This window comes from Camellia sinensis, chromosome 5 (genome assembly GCF_055761805.1).
Source record: "Camellia sinensis isolate YWXY chromosome 5, ASM5576180v1, whole genome shotgun sequence".
NCBI classification, from domain to species: domain Eukaryota; kingdom Viridiplantae; phylum Streptophyta; class Magnoliopsida; order Ericales; family Theaceae; genus Camellia; species Camellia sinensis.
In genome coordinates this window covers 106,890,797-106,905,242 of record NC_138965.1, presented here as the reverse complement: position 1 = coordinate 106,905,242, position 14,446 = coordinate 106,890,797, and the positions used below count along the sequence as shown (strand labels likewise).

The 14,446-nt window shown below is 40.5% G+C and overlaps 1 pseudogene; it reads right to left on the bottom strand.

Moving 5' to 3' along the window:
* Positions 1-1,780: 1,780 nt before the first annotated feature.
* LOC145791598 (fructose-bisphosphate aldolase 3, chloroplastic pseudogene) lies at positions 1,781-3,163 on the bottom strand (annotated as a pseudogene).
* Positions 3,164-14,446: the final 11,283 nt, after the last annotated feature.

Sequence of the window (14,446 nt, the reverse complement as noted above, 5' to 3'; positions counted from 1 at the left end):
TCCGGGATTTTGGTGTTGAGGTCTCTTCACCACTGAAATCTTGAGGGATTTCAGTGGTGAAGATGACCCTTTGAAGTCCCAAGAAGGAGAGGGCCATCCCCTCTCCTTGTTGTCCTTGAAAAGGACACATTTTGGCCTCTTAAGGAAGCCTATGCTTGAGTGTGTGTTGAGCATGTTTGGTTTGTTTTTCATGCTTATATATCCATGATATAACATGATTTAAAGTTGGTTTTGGAACTCCATGCATGTTTAGCATAGTTGCCATGTAATGCCTTGTTTATGCCTTAATGTGCCTTAGGTTGTTAGCCTTTGTTGGAGCATGTTTTAGGCTTAGTCTTTTGAAGATTATGTGCTTATTTCGCCATGTTCTAGGTCTGTCCATAAGTATTTGGGTTGATTTTAGCATGCATTATATAGCTCCTTTGTATTTGGGCTTGTTGGCCTTGAGTATGTGCATGTGTAGCATGCCATCTTTGCATTGTTTTGGTGATTTGGGATCATTCTATATGTCATTTCAGTCCCATTTCCATGCTTGTTTGATTGCCTTGCATGCCTCTTTAATGCTTTGGAAGCATGTGTTGCAATGCTCCATGTTTTGGTCATGATGTATGCCTTTGAATTTGGGCCACTTAGATGCCATCTAAGGAGTCTTTTGGCTTTGTTTTAACATGCTAAAAATCTGTTTTTAGTTGTTTAATGCATGCCATGTTTGGTCATGATAAGTGTAGTTCAATGCATTATTGATTTGCCTTGAACACTTGGACTACTCTTTGCATGTTTTGGCTTGATTTATAACTTGATTTGGCATCATTTTATAACATGATTTTAGGGCTCATGTTGCATGCTAATTAGTCCATGATCCCTCCTTTCAAGTGTGCTTGAATGTTGTTTGATTCATGCTTAAGTGTTGGTCCTTATGTGCATGTGTGTGTGCATGCCATTTAGCTCTCACTCTTTAGCACTTTTGGCTACTGTTTTAGGCCTATTTTAGAGTCGCCTAATTCATGTTTAAGTCCATCTTTGCACTCATTTGTATTGCCATATGCATGCTTGTATGCTTGCATAAGTGTTTTGCCATGCCATCACTACTAAAAAAAGTACTTTTTGCGACCGTTACAAGCCGTCGCAAATAATAAAAAACAGTCGCAAAAGACTTTTTGCGACGGCCCATGCGACGGCAAATGAGGGTTGCGAATGTGGGGGTGGCAAATACTTTTTGCGACCGCAAAACAGTAGTCGCAAATTATTTGCGACCGCCTAACCTACTTATAGCGACTGTTATTTTGCCGTCGCAAAAGAGTTTAAAAAATGCCTACAAGGTATTAGCGACCATCTTCTTACCGTCACAAAAAAAACAAAAAAAAATACCTACAATCATATATGTATATATTCAAATATTATATACAAAAACGTAAAGACATATTTGCAAAAATCTCAACATTCATGCATTATTTTCCATTTCTTCCCTTAATAAAATTCTCTTTCTTCAACAAAAAAAAAAAAAAAAATGTACAACAATAACAAGGAGTTCCTGAAAGAATCCTACAAAAGTTTTTCATCTCTTGCAATTACAAAGAACATTTGAGGTTATCATAGTTCTAATTCTAAGAATCCCTCATAGTCTTGTTATAGAGTCGAAAGAAGAGCAGCAACTCTTGAGATTACAGACATCTTCTAATTTCATCATCTGCTTTAAGAGAGAGAGAGAAAATTACACCAAACAAGCCCACATGTTAGCTAGATTTTTTACCAAAATCATTTAAAGGAACATTTTTTTGTTTATGAACTCAGACTAGAAGCATGGTTTTAGTGTGAAAAATTGGAAAGCTAATTCTCTGTTCAATAAATATTGAGAATAAGAGCTCCAAGTGTTTGAACAAAATTGTAACAAAAACAGAGAGGAAAGTAATGAAGCATGTAAATTTATCAGAAATGGTTCAGGCAATTTCACCATGATTCCTGGAACTGAAGGAGGCACTCTCCTCTTAAGCATAGTGAGTGTATGTGGCAATGGTCTCTGGAGAAGCTTTCTCCTTATGCTCAGCTCCTGGGGTCACCATGCTGGGCTTAAGTAAGATACCTTCAGACATCATATTGTTCTCAGCCAATTAGTAGAAGACTTCTGCCCAAACACGCTCCGCCACCTCTAGTGTCCTCTCAATAGGGTGCTCCCCATCAAGAAGAATCTCAGGTTCCACAACAGGCATAAGTCCATTATCCTACACAAGAAACCAAAAAGTTTAAAAATTTGATCCTAGAAAATTAGTGTACCATCGGAAAAGAAAATATATTGAATGATTAAGAGTGATAAACAAACCTGTATCAAACAAAAATTTCCCTATGCTTTACTAGCCTCACTTCTAATCTGTTTATTATACTAAATCGCAGAATGACAAGACAATATTCTTGTAGAAAACTTCTATGAATTTATCAAAGCCGAAATATTGAAGACTAGAATAACTCAGAATTCTACCACACACAATCAAGCAGAAATGGTGAATTAATTTGTGACAAGAACTTAAATGAACATATGTGAGAAACAGTCAACAAACTTAGACTTTGCAAAATTCTCTCACTGTTTTATCAACTCCAATACAAATCATAACTTATGGATATGGAGGTTCTGATGTAAACACTCAATCAGGATAGAATGTGAAGTTGACATGAATGTTTATGCTTGCTTTAGATGAATAATTCCTGTCATCATCTTGAATCCATTGCCGAGTAGGCACTTCTCAAATATATTACAAGACAAATTTTACTTAGCCCATTTGCACTCTATAGTTGCCAATAATTAAAAAAATGAAGTTATCATTTAATAACTTCCCTTTATGCATAATACACTTGTGCAGCAAAGCTATATCAACAATTTCCTTCCTCTGTTCAATTTAGACAAAATATCCTCTATTTCTTACTCTCAGAGAGAGAGAGAGGGGGGTCATACCTGAGAAATGCCAGCATAACGAGCAAGTCCCCATGCTTCTTTCACATCCAAAGCAGAAGGACCACAAGGAATGCTGACAACTGTGCACCTACAAATTTCATACAGAAATGTAAATAAAGTATTAAATCATGACATTTACTCTTCCATGTCAATTGAAACTAGTACTACTATTCTTTTGGAGCCTTACCACTTTGCAAAGCGAGCACCTTGCTTATAGTATTCGGCATATCAAAGCTGGAGCATGAAGCAGTAGAAGATATTTTGTGCAGTGAAGAGTTGAAGTAAACACACTTGAGAATTTCTCCAGGTAAAGAAAACCAACAAGAAATAAAACAATGCAACACACTTGTTTTGGCTGTTATGTTCTTCCACAACCCACGAAGAAGTGATCCCAACAAAATTTCTCCCATCATTGATTTCAAATTATTATTATTCTTTCGGACAGATTTAACAAAACAATGATCAACAACAGTGGATAAGGTGTCATTCCATCAAGGCAAAAACTTGAACCTTATGAATCTGGACTCAAGAAATAAATAAAAATGTAAGCCAAAAATTGTACCTTTGGCATTTTAAGGTTCCTGGGCAAATTTTCTCTAATAAAAGGAGGATGCTGAAGACCATAAGAGAAGTCTAAGAAAGAATAAATTCAAAGAAAAGACAAGATTTAGAAGATTTGTTCAATTTCAAGGTGGTTTCCATTTGGGAGATTGATAGCTTCATAGATATGTAACATCTCTGCACAATTAAGTATAACCCTCCCTTCATACAAATTTCCCCATTTCAAATGAAGATGGATTCAATTCCAAGTCTCTGGTAAAAACTAAGATAGTTGGCACCTTCATCCACCTTTTATTCCTTGTATATATTGGAATAAAATTTTGGGATAATGTTTCATGTATATGATTTTTTTTTTTTAATCTTTAAGTTCCCAATAAAAATGAGAGCATATTAGTAACTTCCTGTACAAAGTTTACTTTATAAAAAAAAGGAAGCAGCATCATTATATTATATGTTAGTGTGGAGGATTGTATTTTGTGGCTTGCTTTTTTTTGTTGTTGTTTGAGTCTGTGGTGCACCACAGCATGTTTCCTCATCCTACAAAAGAAATCAACGGCAATTCTAGTCTTTGTCCTTAAGTAGCAAAGAGTCTCAAAGTCAGCGGTGCTATAATGTGCTTAAGTAGCGAAAGCTTTAAGGCAAAAGCCCAATCTCCTTTGGGTAGTCACAAAGCTATTCTTAAAGTGCATCATACCAATTGGGGCCATGGTTAAAATAATTCTCAGGAAAACAAGAGGTTAATATTATCATGTCCATATTTGATACAACTTTACATGGAACAACATAAAAAATTTGAAAATATTCACCAAAAACTTGATTCTCTTCTTACTCTGAAGCCACAAACTGCCAGAAAAAGTGAACTTCCCCAAATATGAAGGGTTGAAACCCAATAACAAGAATATGCTTTGGTTAAGATTCTTTACTTTACCCCCATAATTTTTGTTACGTCATGAATATGCTTACCCTTGTCACAAATCCAGTTGGTCCATGTCAAAGAGTAAATTTAAATTAAATAAATAAATAAATAAATAATTATATAACTCAAATTATTAAGTAGCAGTGTTCATCCAAGTACAGGTTTGGACATGTCATTTGCTAAACAATGCATATGATTTTTATGTTAGTTAATAAATAATTATATAACTCAAATTGAAATCCTTTGTTAAAATCCAGCCAACCACTAGGCTAGAGATTTATTTATTTGTTTATCTTTTTTGGTGATTGACTGAATTGAATGACTGAATTAAGAATTTTATATCCATTATTGATATCAAGGTTTAAAATGAGAAAGAAGAATAGCATAAACAAACAGATATCCACAGAGAAGCATTAATGAAATTTCACGTAGAAGAGTGACATTCTGTACTCCGCAAATCAAGTATGTACACAAGCCAAACCAAGCTATTGCAAGTAAAGGCTGTTATCTAGGCACTCCTTAACATAATTTAAGGATTCTTCAAGCTTGACAAAACCTCAAGCCTTGACAGGATATCTACAACTATCATTAACTGTAGGGTGCATTCATGTTTCATAGGCATATGGCTCATCTGAATTTCAAACCTTATACAATGCATAAGCCATAAGATAGGAAATTATGTCTAAGAATAACCAAACATAATTAATAACCAATACACATTTGAACTGAATAACCAATAGTTTGTTTGAGCTAGCCTTATAGAACATACAAAACAAAACAAAAAAGGTCCTCGGGCTTGGTCATTTGAGCTTTGCAGCATGATCAAAGGAACCATTAACAAGCCAGATAGAACTACTTATAATTAAGACAATCTTAATGCCTCAACCTGCTTGGTTCAGTTTACACCCGGAAGGGAAGGGGCATTAATGCTAGTTTGAGATTTGATTACAAAAAAACAATAATAGCAGCAACCTACATAACAAGAGTATATAACTTTTTCCTTTCTTCCAATGTCGAAAAACTAATCTCATGTTCTTCTGTTAGCATATTTAGCGTATTTTTATGTCAAACAGTGTATCAAAGTCAAACACTAAAACTTGTTTTATATTGTTACCTTAAGAAAAATGTTACAAGTGCTGGGCTGAGCCCTCTTGTACAAGCAATGTTACAACAGATGACATAGAGAAGCTGTTAAGGGGACATTGAGACTGCTAGTTTTCAATTTTTGTCGCTAGAAGGTAGATGGGATATGAGGGTTTAGGCTTTGTAATGCAAGCTCAGGGGCTGTGTGAACAGTACCCGTGTTGAATCCTTTCGTACATAACGAGTATATGAGGTAGGCAGTCGTTAGGCCTTACCAATAGGGTTTTAAGGATGAGGAGAAAAGGGTTGACAAGGTCTCATTTTGACAGTTAATTGAGTAGAATAAGAAAAGTCATCGAGGAATCACTCCTTCATTCCTTGTGCAATACACCTACGGTTAGAGTTGTAGCACAGGACAAAGAGTACAATTGTTAAAAATTCAAACAGAAAAGCAAATCGTCTCCAACTTGCTGTCTGTTGAATTGGAAGAATTTAGACACCCCAACTCTTAAAGGACCGACTCCAACTCGAAAATTAGAAATTGAAGAATTGAATTTTAAAAGACATCCAGGAAAGTATAGACCCTATATGAAGACCCAATAACAAGAATAAACTCAAACTACAACCATGAGGAATCACTACAATCCATGTCCATCAAAAATTTTAAAAATGCCAAAATAGCCTTACAAATATATCATAGGAGAACATACATAAAACTGATCAAAAGCTTAGGTAACTACAAATATAGGACTTTACTAACATTAGAACTTGGCTATGTGAAGTTCAATAGGCCCCACCTTAAGATCACGCCAATTTTTGAAGTTTCTCCCATTTAATTTTAGCTAATCTCAAGCCTTAGAGGACCATAAGAAGGTGATTCATTAAGTTAAGAAGTGCATCCAGATTAGTAAATGTAAAAGGAGAAGGGAATAATGTTGTTCTGTACTGAATTTTAACATAAGAAGGTGATATGAAAAATAAGGTGCGTTTAGCTTCTTAAATACATGTCAAAGATATATCACCAAGAATACCTACATCAAAAAGGTATATAAGAAGTACAATATTTACTTGTGAACTTATGATTTTGCAGACTCAACCACATTTAAAAGCCAAAGAAAATCGAGATTTAATAATTAAAAAAATAAAATGAATTTTCAAATCAAAAACCTATTTCCAAATCAGAGTTTGCACCGCATGGATAAAACTAAATTGAATGTTCAGAAAGCTCAACGGACAAACGCCATGAAAGGCCCGTGTGGCCAGTTTTGAGGTAGCCTTCTATCAAGAAGCATCGAGGCCGAATCAGAAGGAGTAGATCTCGCCGGGAGAAGCTCGTAGAGTAACCCTGATGGATTCTCCGCAAATCAGTGCAACAGCCGTTCTCCTAGACACAAAGAGGCTTCAATTTCAAGAAACCATTTGGCATGGACTTGCTACACTTTTACCCTTTGAGAGGCTCGCTGGGCCGAAAACCCGGAAGGGCGGTCCAGGCAAAAGTTAGAGCAAGAGAAAAATACAAAAAGAAAGATTGAAAAGAAAAGAAAAAGAAAAAAAAAAGAGAAAAAAGGAAAGAAGCAAGAAAAAAAAAAGAAAGAGAAAAAGAAATAGAAAATGAAAAGAAGCTCGCAAGGTCGAAAACCCGCATTGGGCGCCTTGGCAAAAATAAGAGCCAAACAAAGTGAAGGTTAAAATACCCGAGTGGACCTTAACCGGAACTACGTAAGGCTTGATTCCCATGTTTGGGATACGTAGGCAACTTCATCATGAAGTCCAGCCCCCAACGCTTTCATAAGCGTCTCAGTCCATGCAATGGTTTCGATTTCATCCCCAAAGTCCAGTGGCCAACACCCTTCAAGGTGATTGTGTCCATATATGTGTTGTGACCGTCTTCGTCATCTCTGTGTCTAAGAGCTCGACCACCGCCAATGAAGACTGTCTGCGGATTGCTGCGGCACCATCCCAAACAAGGGGCAACTTTCCGTTGCCACCACCCGCCGCGAGCCGCCATTCAAACTAGGGGCAACTTTCCGTTGCCTCCCACCCTCCTTCAAACCAGGGGCAATTTTCCATTGCCTCCGATCCGAGGTTGCGCATCTCGAAGGGTAAGTTTCATGCTTGTTGAGCATCAGCTGTTTGAAAAATAGTTTTTGAAAATTTTTACTGAGGTTGACTATTTTCTTGAAAACTATCTCATTTTCCAAAACTGGACCATTGTCTTGAACCCAAAAAGGAAAATTTTCAGTGCTTGCTGCCTGACTTGCATGCTTTTCAAATCAAAAATCGAACAAGTACGTTAATCCGACTCTCGTTTTGATCAAAACCGTTTTAGTAGAAAGCAAAAATGAAAAAATGGTTAAAATGATGAACTAGGGGCACAGTTGAGTCAGGCGCTCTCTTTCCCCCGTCATCAACGTACTTGCCAGAAGAGCACTCTGCCTGCCGGAAGAATAGCTGTGAGCTAACGGCATCGGGCGTGAACCCACACCTTGCTATTTATCCATCAATCACCCCGGGGAGGGATGAAAAATGAGAGAATGAAGAATAGAGAGGTGTGAGTTGAGAGAAAAGAGAGGAAAAGGGTTTTGAGAGAAAATCCGAGCTTGAGAGTTGAGTGATGTGAGGATCACAAATGAGAAAGGGTGGGAAACAATACCCAGATTGAACTGGCTCCTCGTGGTCCGAGGTCCCCCATCTTCGTTTACGCGTCTGTGTGTCGTGTCTCTTTCATTTGACGGTCTCGTCTTTTGTTTTGAGTCTCTCCCGAGCGTGTCTCGTTGTGTTTAGGTCGTGTACCTCTTTGTTTAAGTCCTCCCCGCTGTGTTCAGTGGTAGGCTCGATATCCCGGTTTGAAAAACCCTCATTTGATTTCAAAAATCATTTATGCTCAGGATGCTGTGCCATTCTCTACATTCGAGCGTGTTTCGACTCCAACCGGTTCTGTCTTTAAGCTCCGTCTTGTCAGATTGGGCCGTTTGTTCAGAGTTTGCTGTGTGTAGAATGAACCGAATGCTGTGTTTTGGGCTGTATGCAGATCAATCCCCAACAGAGTAAGGGCTGTGTGTTCAAGAATCAGGCAGTGGGTTGCTTGGGTGTATTTTGTTGTTGGCTGTTCAAGTTATCTGATTATTACAGTGCAAGTGTTCAATTTTCAGACAACCAATCAGTTCCGTTTACATTGAGGTGTAACATGATGAGATGCGATGCAATGCATGAGATGTGTAAATGTAAACACTTTTTCAGATAAAAAGTCCGTTTCATTTCACTTAGCTTTTCAAATGTACAAGTTTTGGAAACAAAATCTGCCTGCGGCAGTACAAGGTAATCTATCTACCAACCAAAAAGAAAAGTACAAAGAGGAAAAGATAGCAAAAATCTGCATCTGTGTCAAGCACTCCGAAGGGCCGTCAGTCTGTCCTGGTCCTCTTCCTGGACGAGGGTCCAGGGGCATCATCAGCGTCGTCGTCAGAGCCCGAGCTAGAATCGCCTCCGGTCTCCTCCTCCGATGACCCTGCCTCCGCCTCTCACGTGAGATGTGTTTGGACGTATTTACTTTCTCCTCTTGCATGAGACGCATTTGGACATATTCACTTTCTCCTCTCGCGTGAGACGCGTTTGGACGTATTCACTCTCTCCTTTTGTGTGAGACGCGTTTGGACGTTTTCACTTTCTCCTTTCGCATGAGATGCGTTTGGACGTATTCATTTTGTCCCCTTGCATGAAACGTGTTTGGACGTTCTCACCTTATCCCCTCACGTGAGACGCGTTTGGACGTATTCACTTCATCCTCTCGCGTGAGATGTGTTTGGATTTGTTCATCTTTCTCCTATCGCGCGAGACACATTAGGATCATTTACTTTGGTTAATAAACATTTGGGCGCGCTGGGTGTTTACATCACTTTCCCACCTCGCGCATGCAATGTGTTAGGATCTCGGTTGAAACCCTGGGTGAGCCTGACGGTTGTGTTGCTTTTTGCCTTTCCTGCGCTTCGCGTAGTTAAGCTTGCATAATTTTCTTGCATCCTTTCTGCATGAAATGTGGTTTGGTTCATGATTCTCACGCGTGGCATGCTCATTTACTTATTTATTTTCGTGTTTGAGATGTTGTACCTTATTTCGGTTTGTTTGAATGTGGCATTTTCATTGCATTGTATTTGCATTTAAATGTTTCATCACAGCCTTATTGCATGATCATAAGTTATGTTCTTGCATCGTGCATATCATTTGCATCTTGCCTCATAACTATGCTGGTTTGATTTCTTGCAAAGGGATACGTAAGCAGCCTGCGGGGCGCGACCATTTGTTTTCTATCTTTGTTTGTTTGTCCAAGTCTGCGGCCTTGTCAAAAATGGGTCGTCTCTGGGCTTTGACATTCACTCCCGTCATTTTGTGACTTCCGAGTTTTGTCAAAGAGGGACAACTGTAGGCACCCCATTTTTGACCAACCTCAAGACTTAGACATCATCGCTTGCGCACTCGATGATTACGATTGCATGTGTTCGCTTTGAGTGCCCGAAGTCCTCGGTGGAACGCCCTGTCTTTGAGCCTTTTAAGCTTGTCCATTTTGTGCTTTGTTTTTGACCAAAACCTTGTTGTTTCAAGTCTGGAACTTGTGGTGACCTGTCGGCCACCACCATAGGCTGTCGGCCATGGCTCATGGTTGTCCGCCATCAGTGGTGGCCGACGGCCACCAGTGTCTTTTTCCAAATATTTGTTGATAGTTGTGCCAACTGTTGGCACACTGAGCTGCATCTCCCTACACGTGTAGGGTAGGATGTTTCTAAGCTCAAGGCTTGTTTTTCTATATATAGGGGGGTTCCTCCCCCATTTTGGAGGGTTAGCAATTTTAGAACAAAATTCTCTCTTTCTCTCTCTCTCTCTCTCTCTCTCTGTCTCTAAATTTCTCTATCTCTCTAGTAATTTTGTGCATAGTTGTTTGGATACACTCCACTTCTGTCTATCAATCCTTAACAAAAGTTGCTAGTCTTTGGGCTGAGGTAGCTTGAGACCCTCTTTGAGCTCTAGAAGGAGGTTTTGGCTTGGTTTATTGCCTTATTTGTGTCTTCTCTTCAAGAGGTATAACACTCTCCTTTTATACTTGTTTTGCACACTTGCTTTGCCATCTTTTTCAATTGTTTTGGGGCTGGTTTTGAACTGTCAAAAACTCTGTTTTTGTGGCCTAAAAGTGTTGGTCTGAGGCCATTTTCAATTAAGGGTTGGTTCACCTTTCTTGCTTCTTAGTTTGTAAAGCTTTTGTACCTTTGTTCACCACTTTCAAACCATTTTTTTTGGGCCTTTTAACCACTGAATTTCAGAGGTTTTCCGGTGGTATAAAACTCATTTTGAAGTCCAAAATTGGAGGGGTTAGCCTCCCCTCCTTGTGTCTTGTTTGCATGCCTAGTTACCCTCATGTTTTAGCTTTTTGTAGCTCAAGTCCAACATGTTTAGAACTCTGTTATGAGCTGTTTTGCCACTGTTTTGTCTGTTTGGTACCTTTTGAGTCTTGTATTGCATAGTGGTAGTGTAAGTCCTTTCACTAGCTTGGTGTTTTAAGGCTTTAACCACCATTCATTTAAGTTGATTGCATGTTTTAGTGCTTTTTCTCACCTAATTTCAGCAGTTATAATCTCTGCAACCTCCCTCATTTCTCCACTTTTTCATTTTCTTTGAGGGTTGTTTCAACCTTAGGGTTGTTTAAGCTTAAGATTGAGGCTCATGCTTAATGGTTTAATCCTCCTTAGAGGGTTCATTACTAACGGCATGAAGCTTCTCTCATGCCTTAAACTATCCCTTGGTTGACACTTATTTCATCTTAGAAGACATTCACCAATGGACAAATTGATTAATGAATGGTTTGGTAACTAAAATGTGTAAGCAAAATTGGCAATTAAAAGAGGCAAGATAAGCATTCTTTGTGTTGCATTGCTTGTGTTCAAATCGGACGTTAGGTCTCCATTTTCCTAGGTCTCTATTACCCTTGATCATGCATGATAGGGTGATGGTCATTTGAGTCTTGTTTTTGCATTTATTAAACTTATACAATTGGTTTCACAAGCCATCATGCAATGAATTTGCTTGATTGATGGTTTATGAACCAAATTTTGTCCCTCCATTGATTTCCCCATGAAAAGGAGAGACAAAGTGTGCAAACAACCTTTGAGAAATACACTATTTTGCTCTGTCTGCTCTTTGATGCAGCAAGGAAGTCCAGGTTATCAGTTGCCGACAACCACCACCAGTAGCCGACTGGCCACCCGTGGCAGCCGACCGTCCCCTTGTCAGCCATCAGTGAAATTTGTACAGTGTGTTGATAAGGTGGAGCAGAGGTATTCTGAAGTGGGCAGCATTGTTAGTGTTCAAATGTGCAAACAGAGGCTTGCAGCAGTAAAACGGTGGCTTTTCGGGTGAAAATTGAACATATGCATGAGCCTCCCTTGCATTCCAAGCTTATTTAACGTTTAAATATCTAGCTTAAATACGTGTTGTAATTAATTAGTTGTAGCTAATTAAGTGTTGTAAATAATTAGTTAGTTTAACTAGTTGTTCGATTTCGTTTTGTAATTAGTTAACTAGAATAGTTAATTAGTTTCAAGTTTTGTATTAGTTAGCTTAGTTAGCCTAGTTAGCTAGTTAGCTTTTATTCATTTGGACCCTCATTCGCGAGGGCGTAATGTTGTAATAAGTGTGCATGCATGTGTGTATGTTTTCCAACCCCACATCTTTCTCCCTTTTACTTAATCGCTTTTGATGGTTAGATTAGGGACATGTTTTAATTAGCATATCGTATGCTTGCATTCATTCATTTGTATTGCATGCGTCAAGGCTCGACGCATCATTCAAACTGCATTGTCATTTCAATACTTCCTTGAATACGTGTTTAACCGCATGTTATCAAACTACTTCGTATGCCATATTAGTAGCCGAGCCTATTAATTGCATTCTTTGCATGTGTTGTATTAGACACATAACATAGTTAGGAATCATGCATATTTCACTAACTCATGTTTTCTTAGCTTGGAGTACTAGGCAAGTTTTTACGCTTTAGCATACTTGCATGAATGTGAATGTTGCCATGATTAGCATGCTCACCATAAGGCTATGTGCTTAAATGCTAAACTGCTTGAATGCTTGTGGATGAAGGCTCGTTGTTTGAATTGGAACAGTTCAACAAATGTGCGTTTTAAGCCCACTTTGTTGAGTGGCAAATCATGTTTAAGCCCACTATGTTTGGTGGCAAATCTGCAATCTTTAAGCCCACTTGAGGTGGAAAATTCAAACAATTTTCACAAACAAACATGTCTTGTACCTAAGTTCCCGAGCTGAGGCAACTTTGGTGATGACGGACACGTGGCCTTTGGCATGAGTCATGGGTTTCCTAAATTTCCCTAAAAATAAAATATTTAGGTTGCAACCCTATATCTGGCAAGGACATACCGGTATGCTGTAGACGGCCAGGAGGTCAAATGTCCGCTGGAGCATCCCCATCATCGAGGCATTCATCGCCAACGACTGACGGGTGTACTCAGAAGAAGCCTGCAAAGGTATCAGATGCATTAGTATTCTGTGGAATATCAAGTAAACTGAATTGAATAGCTGTACAAAATGCAGTAGAACATACCGGCGGAAGGTCGGGGACGTCAATGAACTCATGACCAGCCGGTGGAGGGGCAAAGGGGATCTGATAGGTCGCCCTACCCTGCCCCTGGAAAGTCAGCACAGCGGGAAGGGCAGGCCAGCCAGCTCCTCGTCCACCCCGCACTCCGCCCCTGCCACCGACCCGGGCCCTCCTCGAAGATCCAGCCCCTGCTCCCGCTCCGGCCCCAGCCGCCGATGCTACAGGCCTGGCCCCCTCTGCTCGACGACCGCTTAAGGGGCGCATCAGGTACGTCCGCACGTACTCCTGATAGTCGCCGGTGCCTCGGAAGCCGGCCTCCTCCCAGCCGATGGAGTAATCATCCAGCTGCTCAGGGGTCAGCCCCTCGGTCTCCCTCATCTCTGCAGGAGGGTGAACCGGGACTATCTGCTCAGGTAACCCGCGGGTCTGGCGTAGAAAACGCTCCCCCAGGTACCAAGCCCGACAGACAGGGCCCTCAAGCAGAATTCGGAAACACGAGGTCTCCTCAGCACCAGGGAACCGACCCCGCATCGCCGACGGCAGCGAAGCCCATGGCCGCCATGTGATCTGAAAGTGACACACAGTTTGTTATCTACTGTTATTGAAATATGCAGTGGGAAAGCGAAGCCTAAATGAACTGTAAGTAAAGCATACCTCAGCCGCGGTGATGGTGTCGAAATATCGGCGGAAGAAGCCGAATGTCTCCCGCAGTCGCCGGGTGCATCTCCCGTCAAAACGACTCGAGAAAGGAACAGCCGGAGGAGGCTCCGCGACTGGTACGGGTGCAAGCCTAGGGAAGTAGGCATAAACCCACAACTGCAAAACAGATGTCAGTATGACCATCAGATAAAGCAGAATATGCAGAATGAAGCAGAAATGGCAGAGCCGTGTGTTGAGCCGTGTATTGTGTACAGTGTATAGTGTGAGCAATGTACAGTCAGTGTAAAGCAGAATGTATGTGTGTGCCGTGTGTACAGTAGATAGCAAGTATAGAGCAGACTACAGTGTGTGCAGTGTACAGAGTACAGAAAGTACGAGACAGAAATGAAAAAAGTGGAGAAGAAGTGTACCTCCCAAGCCCGCCAGTAACCTTCGAACAGCTGGCCGCTGCCGCGAGAAGCCGAGCTCATATAGCCGTACAGGGTGGCCAGGGCGGCGCCGCCCCAATCGTAGTGCAGAATGTCCCGGACGTCCGCCAGTGCGCTGAGAAGGCAGAGAGGCACGGTGTTCGCCCGGTTGGCGAAGATAGTAGTCCCGAACAGGAACATGAGGAAGCCGCGGGCATACCTCTCCACGTCCTCCTCGGTCATCTGAGTCTCCTCCCCCAATG